This window comes from Notechis scutatus, chromosome 2 (assembly GCF_049901735.1).
Source record: "Notechis scutatus isolate UNSWTSFEM ecotype Mainland chromosome 2, rNotScu1.2, whole genome shotgun sequence".
Lineage (NCBI taxonomy): Eukaryota > Metazoa > Chordata > Lepidosauria > Squamata > Elapidae > Notechis > Notechis scutatus.
In genome coordinates, this window is record NC_142010.1 from 18,284,905 (window position 1) to 18,298,908 (window position 14,004).

General features: G+C 40.7%; 1 protein-coding gene and 1 long non-coding RNA gene across 4 annotated transcripts in view; one reads left to right on the top strand and one right to left on the bottom strand.

The window, feature by feature from the left end:
- The window catches only part of LOC148131855 (uncharacterized), a 205,892-nt gene that overhangs the window by 164,667 nt on the left and 27,221 nt on the right, over nucleotides 1-14,004 (bottom strand). The gene's annotated exons all lie outside the window — the stretch shown is intronic.
- Nucleotides 1-14,004, top strand: part of DDR1 (discoidin domain receptor tyrosine kinase 1) — a 75,709-nt gene that overhangs the window by 815 nt on the left and 60,890 nt on the right. The window contains exon 2 of one of the 3 annotated variants that reach the window (XM_087954350.1): nucleotides 1,654-1,747. The exons of the other annotated variants lie outside the window; for them this stretch is intronic. The gene's annotated coding sequence lies outside the window, so the exon portion shown is untranslated. The remainder of the gene's footprint in view (nucleotides 1-1,653; nucleotides 1,748-14,004) is intronic. 3 annotated transcript variants of the gene reach the window in all.

Sequence of the window (14,004 nt, forward strand, 5' to 3'; positions counted from 1 at the left end):
TTGGGTTCGGAACTAAAGCAAACATGAGCAGGAATAGGCAGCTTTTTTGGATGGTCGGCACACACTTGTGCTAAATCGTCATGGGTTGGATTTGATGTTGGCTTGCCATGCAGGGGGAACCCAGATTGATGGTTTGACAGAGACTTATTTTGTGTGGCCTTGAGTGGTCAAGGAAACCACAGTTCCGTGCAATAGACCTGAGTTGGGTGCCATAACTTGTTTTGTCACATAAAAGTACTCAAAATTATACCTGCTGGAAATGTAACTGCCTACACAAAATGGTTTTAAGGTGTATCTGGGGCAGATTCATGTTCTGTGCTTCGTTTCGCCGAAGGCTGTTTTTATTGTTTAATTCCTTAAAAAAAAAAAAAAATAGAAGGGCTGCAGAGAAATACTGGAATGTGTATTTACTCATAAAACCCACGTGAGGTGGAGTTGCTCGCCCATTTGCATAGGGACTTTTATTGTATCTGAAGTCAACCTTAGCTCACAACAGGCAGAACTTCCCACTTTCCCTGCTTTCCTGCATTTTGGGAGACAGATGTTGTTTGAGGGAGGTGTGACTTTCTGCACCTGGATTGAGAAATTCATAGGGATCTGGTTTCCACACCCTCTAATCCAGGGGTTCCCAACCTGGGGTGCGAGACGATATTCCAGGGGGTGCGAGAAAAGTCCAGGTAAATAATAGGATATTGGCTATATGTTGGCATTTTTATTTATTATTTATTTCAGGGGGTGCGAGGTTCGAGTGAAATTTCTTTAGGGGTGCGGGGCGAAAAAAAGGTTGGGAACCACTGCTCTAATCTAATCTAATCTAATCTAATCTAATCTAATCTAATCTAATCTAATCTAATCTAATCTAATCTAATCTAAGGGATTGGACAGATGGGAGGGACCAAAAGGTTATCATTTCCAAGTTTTCTTTCATTTCTTATTTTAGTGAAGCCATCCGTTTTTCAAAAGGTGGGTAGATTCGCAACTGTTGTCCTTCCTTCATGTTTGTGTGTGTGTGTGTGTGTGTGTGTGTGTGTGTGTGTGTATACAAAGAATATGGTAATTTGTACAGGATCAAGAAAGTTTATATTAGAAACCTACCTTGGATCATCAATAACTGAGTTTAAACCTGCTTCAGATAAACACATCGACCATCTGACAAAAATAATTTTAAAAAATCAAATTAAAATAATAATTAAAAATAGTGAATGAATAAATAAATGAACACTGTAAATAAATACGGAAAACAAAAACAACCAAAAAACTCAAGAGAGCAAACTCCGTGGATCACTAGGGCCTTTTCTGCTGTCAGGTTTCTGTGTTTCTGTTTAACAATTCACAGGTGCTTTAAAAAAAAGCGAGCTTGCACGTCAGTTTAAAAATTAATGCTTTTCATATAGGGGAGGCTGGGCTAGTCTGCCTTTCAGGGTGGTCGTTCAATTTATTTTGGAAATATCGCAGTGACTGCGATCCTTCTGTTACACATAATTATGTGACTGCGATCCTTCTGTTACACATAATTATTAATTAGCATTGGAACATATATAATGAATGTGTGCTCATGATCACAGTCCCGACTGTAAACCACGTGGTTTGCAAATTAGCATGGCTAAAAAAGAAGCAAAGTGATTCTTTGTGGTTGGTTTCTTCTAACTGAAGGCCTGCAAGTGCCAAACCAGAAGATGGCTGTTCTTGATGAAGGATTAAAAATTATGATGGTGTCTCAGAATTGAAGCAAAGGGCTATCAGTAAGGTTAGCTTGCTTCCTGCTACTTTGCTGGGCCCATCTTTATATATGATGGGATCTAACTAGATGGTTTGTTGTAGCAAATAACCCTTGATATCCTTTAGTGCAGGGGTCTCCAAAGTTGGCAACTTTAAGACTTGTGGACCTCAGCCCCAGAATTCCTCAGCCAGAGTGGGCCATCCACTATCCAGTCCTGGGATTGAAATGAATACTGTTATTTGTAGTACAGGAGTCCTCGAATTGCAACAGTTCATTTAGCGACCATTCAAAGTCACAAAGGCAGTGAAAAAAGTGATTTATGACCATTTTTCACAGTTATGACCTTTGCAGCATCCATGTGATCAAGATTCAGACGCTTGGCCACTGACTCCTACTTATGACAGTTGCTGTGTCTCAAAGGCATATGATCCCCTTTTGCGACCTTCTGACCAGCCAAATCAATGGGGGAAGCCAGATTCGCTTAACAGCAGGTTTAGTAACATTACCAATTGCAGTGTTTCACTTAACAACTGAGGCCAGAAATGTGGTAAAATGGGACAAAACCCATTGAACAAATGTCTCACTTAACGACAGAAATTTTGGGCTCAATTGTGGTTAAAAAAAACCCTCAGGATTACCTGTATTATTTGGGGAGAAGAGGGGCCAAGAGCTATCTTTTGGGGGGATTTGAAATTTGTCAGAGATGGGCAAACTGTAGGCACAATGGCATTCACACCTCTGAACCTATAGTAATTCTCAACTTTAGCAACTTAAGATATGTGGACTTCAACTCCCAGAATTCCCCAGCCAGCCATTAGTTGAAGTTCACATATCTTAAAACATGCCAAGATTGAGAAGTATTTATAGAAGAACTAATATCAGATAATATTGCTCTTCCAACCTGACCTTTTGAGGTACAGATAGTCCTTAACTTACAGCAATTTGTTTAGCGACCGTTCGAAGTTAACAACATCACTGATAAATGTGACTTCTAACTGGTTCTCGCTCTTACAGTTTGTTGCAGCATCCCCTCAGTCACGTGATCAAAATTTGAGTGCTTGGCAATTGGCATGTAGTGTTCTGGGGTCATGTGAACGCCATTTGCAATCTTTGGAAGACTCTAGGTCTGGAAATATGGAAGAGTAAGCCCATTTGGCTTTTCTTTCCCAAAGTTTAAGCATGGGAGGCTTTGCAAATCCAATAATAGAACTTTATAAAATATATTAAGAACACAAGTAGTGGCTTAACTGCTTGACAGTGTAGCCCATGGCAAAAAGTTTAGTAGGACGTCCTTTTTAAAACCAAAAATCCTATACAGTAAAATAGGCAGAGGAAGGAAGAGAGAAAAGGGCTTCATTCTTTGTGCATGAGCTTTTAAATTTAAAAAAAATAACAAATTAACAGCGTAGTGAGTTACTTTTAATCCACTTGACTTTCAGAGCATGAGCAGAGTTCTAAGACACTGTAACAGCATTTCAGAATTTCTGACTTGGATGATTCCAGAATAGCAAAATACAAAATGATCCATTTTCTCTTTATCAACATCCAAGGCCATTGAATCTGGCCCGCTAATATAGACAGGTTGTTATTGAGGCAGAAAACCCCAGTTTCATATGGATGTTTATTGCTTAGCCTATGAGAAATGTTGTGTTTACATGTTTTGGCACTGTCACGGATGCCATCTTGTCTTTTTGACCAACCGCTGCAGACACCCTTGCTTGGTTGTCTTCCAAGCCCTAAATAGACTAAGGAACTGAATTCCTGTCTTTTCTATCCTCACCATTGCATGGTTATAGTTCCCAGCTCTCTATATAATGTCCAATGAAATTGTTCACTCATCCACTCTATTAATAAAAGTATTGCTTGATGGAACAGGCCCTTTGCCCAGTTCAGGTCATCTGCCAGAATCAGAGGCTGCTTCAGTGGAAATCTGTCAGGAGCTGAGCTAAAGTTCTCCTTTCTGACATAATGCCAACATGAACCAAGATCAAACCAGCATCCTGTTGTCAAAGACACTGTATTCTGAAGGCCTACAACTGTGCCCCGTGGAAGCCATAAGTTTAGGCCTCAAGGTCTTGTAGAAGATGCGACCAAATTACAATCTGAAAAGTGTCTGAAGAGGAAAATTACAAAAATAGATAAGTTGGGTTTTAATTAGATTCAAATTTTAATTCAACCAAATACCATTCCTGTCCAATATAGGGAGAGAGTTTGTTCACACTTAAGACCATTGCAGAATCCCCATGGTCACATGATCAAAATTCAGATAGTTGGCAACTGGCATGTATTTATTGCAGTGTCCTGGGGTCATGTGATCACCTTTTGCAGACTTCTGGCAAGCAAAGTCAATGGGGAAACCAAATTCACATAACAACCATGTTACTAACTTAACAACTGCAGTGATTCCCTTAACAGCTGTGGCAAGACAGTCACAAAACGGGGCAAAACTCACTTAACAACTCTCTTGCTTAGCAACAGAAATTTTGGCCTCAATTATGGTTGTAAGTAGAGGATGACCTGTATTCGGTTAATGTGACTCTCCGCCATGTAAGAACTGGTATCGCCTATAAAATTGGCAACCCAACAAGTCTCACGTTTAATGCTTTTACAAAGCATATTTCTTGCCTTCAGTTCTTGCGAAGACAGGCCTGAACATGTGGAGGAGGTGAAAGGAATTCGGAGACAGAGCTTTAAAGACAAATGTGATTTATTTGTTCTGTGTTTGTACATTATGTGGCTGGAACCTGTGTGATTTGTTGTGTCTGCAAGAGGTGGGTGGATTCACAAACAGCAAGATATGGGTGTACTATTGAGATCCAGATCTTTAGCGTATGTGTGGGTACAAAATTGGGGTTTTGATTATTTATGGTAGGAGATTGTTGAATTATATGTTGAAAGATATATCAACAGATTATTATAATATAAAACCACCTGCAGTGTTTCTTAAAATCAGCAACTTTAAGGTGCATGCACTTCAACTCCCAGAATTCCCCCAGCCAGAATCTCTGAAATGGGCAGTGCACAAACTGCTGTATAAATAATTGTTGGCTTGAATTCTCTGTGGGTTATGACTCAGAGGGACATTTGATCCCAACCATTGGTATCTTGTTCAATAGGGTATGATTAAGCAGTAGCCACTCTTATGTAAACCATGTGTCTGACACCAAAGGCATGTTGCATAGTGTGTGGCTCTTTCAAAAATGACTGGAAAATGTGATTTCCACATTCTGAGATTGTTTATCTCTGGTTTTAGATGTTAAGGAATGTTAATCATGATGATGATGAAAATATGGCATCTTCTTCAGGTATCTGTTTGGCTAAATCACGACCCTGTCTGCAATGCTTTGGCCAAATATCAGAGTTGGTACTTTCTTCCATCCCTAGAACAAGCATATTTTTCATTTAGTTGTGGTTTTCCTTCTATTTATGTCTGTATGTTACAGTAGTTTATACTGGGTAGTTGTATTAAACATTTATAATTTTATAAGAAATTCTGTACAGGACAATTTATTTTCTCACTCTTCCAATTGTCTTGCATTGCAAATGGCAATATTTTTGGCTGGATTTTAGTTGTCTAGTGATTTTAATACTGGGATTTTTAAGTCAACATTTACAACGTTTAAAGGCTGCTTTGGTTTGCTAAGGGTTGTTAGTTGCCTTAAGGATTTCATGGGGCAGAAAAGAGCGAGGGTGTGGATCAGTGTTGGGATTCAAATTTTTTTACTACCAGTTTTGTGGGCGTGGCTTGGTGGGTGTGGTGTGGCTTGGTAGGCGTGGCAGGGGAAGGTTATTGCAAAATCCCCATTCCCTCCCCACCCCACTAACCTGCTTTCCAGCTCCGTTCTCCTGTGCAGGGCAACAAAAGAAGACCAGCCAATGAGCTGGGACTCAGGAGGCAGAGAATAGATGGGGGCAGGGCCAGTCAGAGGTGGGATTTGCTGGTTCTCCGAACTATTCAAAATTTCTGCTACCAGTTCTCCAGAACTGGTCAGAACCTGCTGAATACCACCTCTGATGTGGATGTGTGTGTGTGCCTGGGTGGATGGATTGGCACTGAGTCAAGCACATGATTAAACTGTAAAATTCCAAGTCCAGGGATTTCCCAAACCCCTCACACACTCTGACTGATATTGTGGTCTGGAATATTTATTTGAATTATATCCCAGCTCATGGTGCTGTACTCCTTCCTTCCATTTTATCTCACAACACCCTCACAAGATTAGGTGTGACGAGAGAGTGGCCCAAAGTCCCCCAGGAAGCTTCTGTGGCTAAATGGGGGCTAAAACCTGAATCTCCCCAGGGCCATTCTAGTTAACCATTATAGGTAGTCTTCGACTTATAACCATTCATTTAGTGACCACAGACTCTCATCTGAGGTAAAGAGCAAACAAACCAGTATTTGTTGCATTCTGATTTCCACAGGTTGTAAAGTTACCATAGATGCCCACCCCTGCCTCAGGCCGATTGTAGATTCTCAGCTACAAGCTCCAGGATCTGGCAGTGCAAGATACCATTTTTTGGGGAGGTGGGCAGTGTAGAAATTGGCCTTTGAACACCTTGAATACCAAGGGGGAATCACTCTCCAAGAACTAATGGGAGACGTCAGGGCAAAAATGGCTTTTGATTGGATTCTAATGACATTTAAATGTAATTAAAACTAAATAGCTTTAGTAGGATTACCCTACTTGTAGTTAATAGAAGTCCATTTTGTGTCAACAATCTTTGGAAACTGGGGACTGAGCTCAGGTGGTAAATGTCTGAGAGAGACTCATTAGAAGGTTGCTAGGCAAGACAACAGATGCCATTTACTGGAGATCTGTCCCATTTGTATTAAAGCAGTGAAGGGAAGGGTCTCCACCAGTATTCCCTGGGACCTGATTCCTCCCCAGATGTATGGACTTCAACTCCCAGAATTCCTGAACCAGCAAAGTTATTGCTGAGAATCAGGGCATCCCCACAGAGGAGTGGGGAGAATAATTAAAAAACGAAGTTAAAATGAGAGTTATCATTGTGGAATTAAAGAGATGCACATAAAACGAGGCTTTGATTTCATAGCTATAGCCACCATTAGGACCCGTTTATGCCTCCCAGCTCCATGGATATCCTTGCTGAGAATTCTGGGAGTTGAAGTCCACATAGCAGTTCAGATGTGTAGTCTTTCAAAGGATACCAGCAAGTGAAGAGAATTGAAATGGCCTCCATCCATCTTTGATTTAATTCAGCCTCGATTTATGGCTGCAAGTCATGCCGGTCATTAAGCAGGTCATCACATGACTGATCTGATTTTGCAATATTTTTTGTATGTTGGTCATTAAGCAAATCACCATGATTGTTAAGCAAATGTGGCAGTTGTTAAGTGAACCCATTATCCTCAATGGGGAGTTTTTGCCTGAAACTGGAAGCTAGATAAGATAAGATAACCTTTATTGTCATTTTTTACTGTGAGCACACTGGCCCACTTTAAAAATGAAATTATGTTGCCTGCTGTCAAAAGAAAGTATGTGTGTGCCCATACCCATACATAACACACATACCCATGCTACACACACACACACAAATATATTAATCACTGTCCATTTGAATACATAGTGAAAAGAGGAAACTTGAGGATTCACAAGGTTGATGCTATATGGAACAAAACTGTGACTGAATCTGGATGTTCCGCTTCAGATACCATGAAGCCCCCTCCCCAAAACACTGGAAGTTTTTAAGAAGAGATTGGTTAACCATTTGTCTGAAGTGGTGTAGGGTTTCCTGCCTAAGCAGGGGGTTGGACTAGAAGACCTCCAAGGTCCCTTCCAACTGTGTTAATTGTGTTATTTTAATTCTACTCTACTCTACTCTACTCTACTCTACTCTACTCTACTCTACTCTACTCTACTCTACTCTACTCTACTCTACTCTAAAAGGTAACAAGATAAACAGATCATAAACAGGAAATGTGGTGTCCCAGACAATCCTGCGGAGCAGGGGTGGGATTCAACTGGTGTTACTACCAGTTTGGTGACTATGTTTTGCTCACGTGTGTAAAAAAACATCAGCTGTGCCGCCTGGACAGCTGAAAAGCACTGTGCGCAGATGCACATCGTTTGAAAAGCCTCTTTTTTCCTGCTTTTTCAACCTCAGCTGTGCCGCGCAAAGCAGCTGAGGTTGAAAAAGCAGGAAATAAAGGACAGGTAAGAGCCCAGGCGGGCGGGTGGGCCAAACAGCAGCAAACACAGAACTGGTTCGGTGTCTGCTGCTCTTCCGAGCTACCGGTTCTATAGAACCGGGCAGAACCGGGAGCATCTCACCCCTGCTGCGGACCCTACTCAAGCATCGCTTATGTTCCATGTCCTGGATAGAAGGGAGTGAACTACTTATAATCTTTTCTGCCATCCTCACCACTCTCTGTACCGCCTTCCTCTTCGAAGCAGCTTCCACACCAGACTGTAATGCAATAGGACAGGAGGCTCTATAGAAAGTGGTAAGGACAGAGGGACGAAGACATACTTTTCTCATGCGCCACACAAAATGTAGCCGATGCTGGGCCTGCTTCACCAGTGTCTCATAAATGCCGGGTTTTGGAAACAATTGTCATAAATCACAGCCACGTGATTGAGGGAGGCTGCAAATGGCCATAAATGCGAGCTGGTTGCTCAGTGCCCAGAATGCAATCACATGACTGGGGGAGCGAAGGGTTGGTTGTCTGAACTTCAAGTCTAGGTTTCAAGTACCTTTTAGGGGGTACGCTGTAACACTGGATGGTCACTAAGCAACCGGCCTGTACATTGAAGGCTACCTATAGTTCTTCTCCTTCCCCTCCATTGATTTATCATCCCTAGATAATTTTTCTTCTCTCCCAGTATCTTCCTTCTCATGCTGAGGCACTGCTGTTTGTGGAGAATTTGGGGGGTGGGGGAGGGGTCGAGTTTCTTGCCCCCTGTGCGATCCTCTTGAGACTAAAATTACATCCGTCTCCCTCCACGATTTATAGATAAATTATAGCAGACATGTGAACAAACAAATATGGCTCCCGCCATTATGTCTAGCCTGGAATATGCAAAGTACTTTGGACATTTCTGCTGCAGTTCATAAATGTCGGCATTTCTTTAACCCTCCAGCATTCTGGGCTCTCTGTTTTTCAGATTGAGGAAAATTAATGTGTCCAAAATGAGGCAGATGCTTTAAATCTTTGTTTGGAATGCTTGATGGGGAGATTTTTTTGGGTGAAGAAAAACCACCAGGAGTGAAGAAAAACAGGTGGGGAATTTTTTTTAGGGACCTTCTTTTCTGGAATTTTTTTTTTTTTTTGAGTGAGCCATAGCAAAACTCAAGTCTTGAATTCTCTGGGTATGTGAATTCTCTGCCTAAGGTAAAATTTTCATTTTGACTGAAGAAGTTACGTGGATGATTAATGAAACGTCTCCGTTTAATAAATTTTGGCCCAAGTTGCCATCATTTAACCTTTTTAAAATGCTTTTGGCCTGGATGATTGAGTCTTCATTTACATTTTGGGGAGAAACCCCTGCGGTTGGTATATTCCAACAACTCTCTGACTCTCTGCCTAAGCTAATTTTTTTCATTTTGACTGAAGAAGTTGCTTGGATGAGTAACAAAACATTTCAATTTAATAAACTATGGTCCAGTCGCCACAATTTAACCTTTTTAGATACTTGAATTCCCTGTGTTTTTTTTTTTTGGTTTTTTTTTTGCCTGATGCTAGACAGTATTATCCTGCATGGTTCAGAGCAATCCAGAATTGGAGTTTCTAAAAACGCTGAGGCCACCATTGGTAGAAGGAAGCAAAGGTCATCCTAAAATTAGGGAGGCATTGCTGTGGGATGAATGATGCATGGAGGAATGTATAGAAAAGTCACATAATGCTCCGTTTTTGCTGTCTTAATTCCCCTCCTCCCCGTCAAAAAAGAACACCAGTTATTCCAATACGATGGAACCAGTCTCTCATATTGCTGTTGTGCTTCAGAAAAACACCTCTAGCATCATTGATTGAGACACCTTATATTATAGTAGTAGAGGAATTAGGAAATGGATTGCTTCTGCTTTAGATTGCAAGATCTGCTTGTGCGACTATGTTCCTTCCAGTTTATCAAACTAAATGAATTGCTGATGAAAGAGCTGGACAGAAAGAGGGGGTATAATTAAATTGGTGATATATATATGGCTATCTTGCTGCTGATTGGCTTAGGCTTTTATATGGCCTATTGTGAAATATCATGCCACTTTGTGACTTTTCAGGTTTTTTTTCTTTTTAAGTGGCAGCAGTATTAGGTTGGAGCCTGCTGAAATGCATTATACAGTCTGCCAAATGGAAAAAAATGTCTGATTCCTTGGAGATAGACTATAACTTTGTTATAAGCTGAATTCATACTCCACATCATAGCTATTATTAAACATTATTATTTTTTCTTGATATCAGCAGTATTCTTTTGATACTTTGGTTAAAGATTTAAGTAAGAGATTGGGAACATTAATTTGCAACGTGTTTTTTTTAAAGAACATCTCTCTTCATCCCTCCAAATCTCTTACATTCAATATTTTTGTCTTTTGTTCTTTAACTTTTTTAACTGAGAGTGGAGCAGGGGTGGGATTCTACTGGTTTGGATTGGTTCTATAAAACTGGTTGTTACGATTCTGCGCAGTTCGGAGAACTGGCAAATTATGCCCCTGGCTGGCCCCGCCCCCTCCTCCGCCCCCTCCTCCCCTCCCAGTTAGTCCTTATCACGCATGCGCAACATCGCATCACTGACTGCATTCTCCCCCACCCATTCACTCCTTCAGGTATTTCTTTTTTTTCTTCCTCCCGACGATCGGCTGTTCCAATGATCAGCTGGGCCGGGATCCCCCTTGCTGTCTTACTGCTTCTCCTAGAAGGCTTCCCTGAGGCCCAGGAGGCAAAAAGGGGCACGCGGGGTATGTGTGTTAGGGTTAGGATCTAACCCTGGACCTCAGGAAAGCCTTCTGGGAGCAAAAACACCCCACCAGGAGGCTTCCCTGAGGCCCAGGAGGCCCAAAAATTGAGCGCGGGGGTGGGGTGGGGGTGTTGCAAAAAAAAAAAAAAGAGGCCACGTCCACCCATTCAAATAGCCTGTCAGTCTGTGCTTCATTCAAAATCTAAGAAAGAAATACTTAGACTCCATAGATTAGAGGAAAGAAATCTTTTACTGAAAATTGAAGTGGTAGCTTCAGGTAAAATTCTGAATCTAAGAAATTAGGCACGCAGATCACATATACAAAGGGATGGAATTGTTCCCACCCCCCCAAAGTTCAAAAGATTCTTCCAATTAAAAGTTCTGGATATGGTCATGTGAGCATCTTCAGGTGGTGATGAGGCCTCTGTCCGTTGACCTTGACATATTTTGATAAAGATTTGCAGTTGCGCAGAGAAAAGAAAGGCTAAGCAAGGAATAGAAACTTAAGAGCAGGAATTTATACTTCGCCCCCCACTCCTCATTTATGCAACACAAGAATGTAACACCTCCAGCTCTCTTCCCAGACATAACCCCTCCCCCCGTTACTTATGGCAGCCGAAAGATGCAAAGCAGTAGAAAAGATCTTGAAGGCTGACATAGCCATGCCCATTTAGCCACACCCACCCAGCCACGCCCACAGAACCGGTTGTTAAAAAATTTGAATCCTACCCCTGGAGTGAAGCATACAATGGAGATGACCCAGAGCCTGGCTGTTGCAAAAACATCCATATCAGAGATGGTTAGAAAATAAAACTATCTAATCTCATAAAGCCTTTGTACATTTTTGTGATGTACTTGCAAATAAAATACTGTATACAGGTCTAGTTGTTGCAACTTAAAAAAAAAACAAGGTAAATGAAAAAGTGGAGAAAAATAGAGTGGAATGGGGACAACTTTTAGACTTTTAGTTTTGGAGAAAAAAGTGTAGAAGGAGCATACAGAATCGTGCATGCTATCGACTTGTCTGCTCTCCAAGAAATAGTTCTTGGATTGGACTTCCTGCACGGGGTAAATTTTAGGCAGAATTTTCATTGCAGGCAGAGATCTCAATAGGTAGAAGAAAAATATTCTGCCTTTTATATAGAACATCTGAACACAGGTTCATCTCATGAAGCTGATGGGTGAAAGATGAAGGACAGGCTACAGGTGCTCATCTTTTATGGATCAGTCAATCTGAATTCTTGCACTTAGCGTGGACTTGTATTTATGTCTTTCATAGACCATTGCAAAAACCCATCTCTGCTGGATTGTAATGGCTTTGCCCGTAATCCTTGACTTGGGGCAGGATTCCTGGTTGGAAGTCATTACAGTTGTAAGTCTTATTGAACTTCGAGAAGTGGCCCCAAGTCCCTTCCTTTAGCACCTTCATAATTTCAAACAGTTTCCGAATGAATGGTCATAACTCAAAAGATCACTACATTACAAAAACAATATGAATCTTTCATTTCAACAAATTACCATTGTAATTTCATCAATTTTCATCTCAGTGGAAATACTTTAGGAGATTTTCAAACATATTTTACGTCATGTGGGCAATCTTTTAAGTCAATTAAAAACCTATTGTGATAGGTTTCTGGGTCATTACTCAAAAGAAATACTTCTTCCCCCCCAATTTAGGTTAATTTACCCAGGTTTGTGAAGCGCTGTATTGGAAAAAAAAATCATGCAGGATAATTCTTTCTGTGTCTATATAATACTGCAAGGATCAGAAACAATATTCCCATAATTTCCCATAATTGGTATTATGTCATAGGGACTTACTACACTAATCTTTTCTGTAAGTGCTTCAAGCAGGATGTAAAAATGCTTGATTTAATGTACCAAATATATTCTTTCATTAAAAATTTAGCCGGGAAGAGGGGAAGGTATATATGACATGATGAAGAACATGCCTTATTTACAGCAGTATTTCTGACAACTTTTAAGCTGTCTGGATTTCAACTCCCAGAATTCCCATGCCACTTATTCTGGCTGGGGAATTGTGGGAATTGAAATCCACACAACTTAAACGTTGCCAAAGTTGAGAAACACCGATTTTGAATCAAGATTGCCAAGGACAAATTTGTCTGTGGACCTTGAAATTTAGATCTTCATCAGCTTTGCAGTAAAAAAAACAACACAACCCTTTGCAGTAAATGTTGACACGAGATCTAATGAAAATAGAAAAGAATGACCTTCCCCTCTAAATGAATTCAGATCTGAAGCCCAAGTAAATCGCCACAAAATCTGACATGATCTATATTTGGGGAATGTATTTATGGAATTGTGAAGGACAAAAATCTATAAAAGAAACTAGCAAATTATGTTAAGTAGGAAATTTTGTACCTGGAGCCGAGCCAAGTTCGTCATAACAACTTGGCAAAAGCTATGATTGTGAAATGAAGGGTTAGATGGATGTGAAGGGAACTGCTTTTTATTAGATGCTTTGCTTTGATCAGCGCTTTTTGGACAAGCAAGGTCTGTTCATATGGGAGATATGGAAAAAATGTACTCTTTGGCAGCAAGATGAGAAGAACTACAGATAATCTTCAACTTACAACCACAATGGACCCCCTAATTTCTGTAGCTAAGCAAGGCAGCTATTAAGTGAACTCTGCCCCATTTTATGACCTTTCTTGCTGCAGCTGTTAAGTGAATCACTGTAGTTGTTACGTTAGTTATGTGGTTGTTAAGCGAATCTGGCTTCCCCATTGACTTTGCTTGTCAGAAGGTCGCAAAAGGTGATCACATGACCCCCGGGACACTGCCAGTGTCATAAGTATGAACCGGTTGCCAAACGTCTGAATTTTGATCACCTGACTATGGAGATGCTGGCATGGTCGTAAGTTTGAAAAATGGTCATAGGTCACTTCTTTCAGTGCCATTGTAACTTTGGACACTAAATGAACTGTTGTAAGTCAAGGACTACCTGTATTTCATACTTGTGCAGACATTTTTATTGTTCTTCCTGTTGGGATCCAACTAGAACTCACTACGTCAGAAGAGAGTTTCGACTGCTCTGTATCTAAAACTATCTTGAAATGTAAGGCCAAGGTAAGAACCCCTTTACCTGAAAATCAGTGAGGAGCAGTAGAAGGAGACATGAGATAAAAGAAAGAAAGAAAGAAAAGGCAGCAAGGAGACTACATGAAAATGAGCAGGTACATCTATCAAAACATCAGTCCTTTCATTTCAGTCAATGCTTCAGGCCTGTGTCTTAGATATAAACTAAGAAAACGGTGGCATGATCTTGTGAAGAGGAGTTGATAATATTTATTGAGTTAATCAATCAATTAGAATAGATCTGGAAGGGACCTTGGAGGTCTTCTAGTC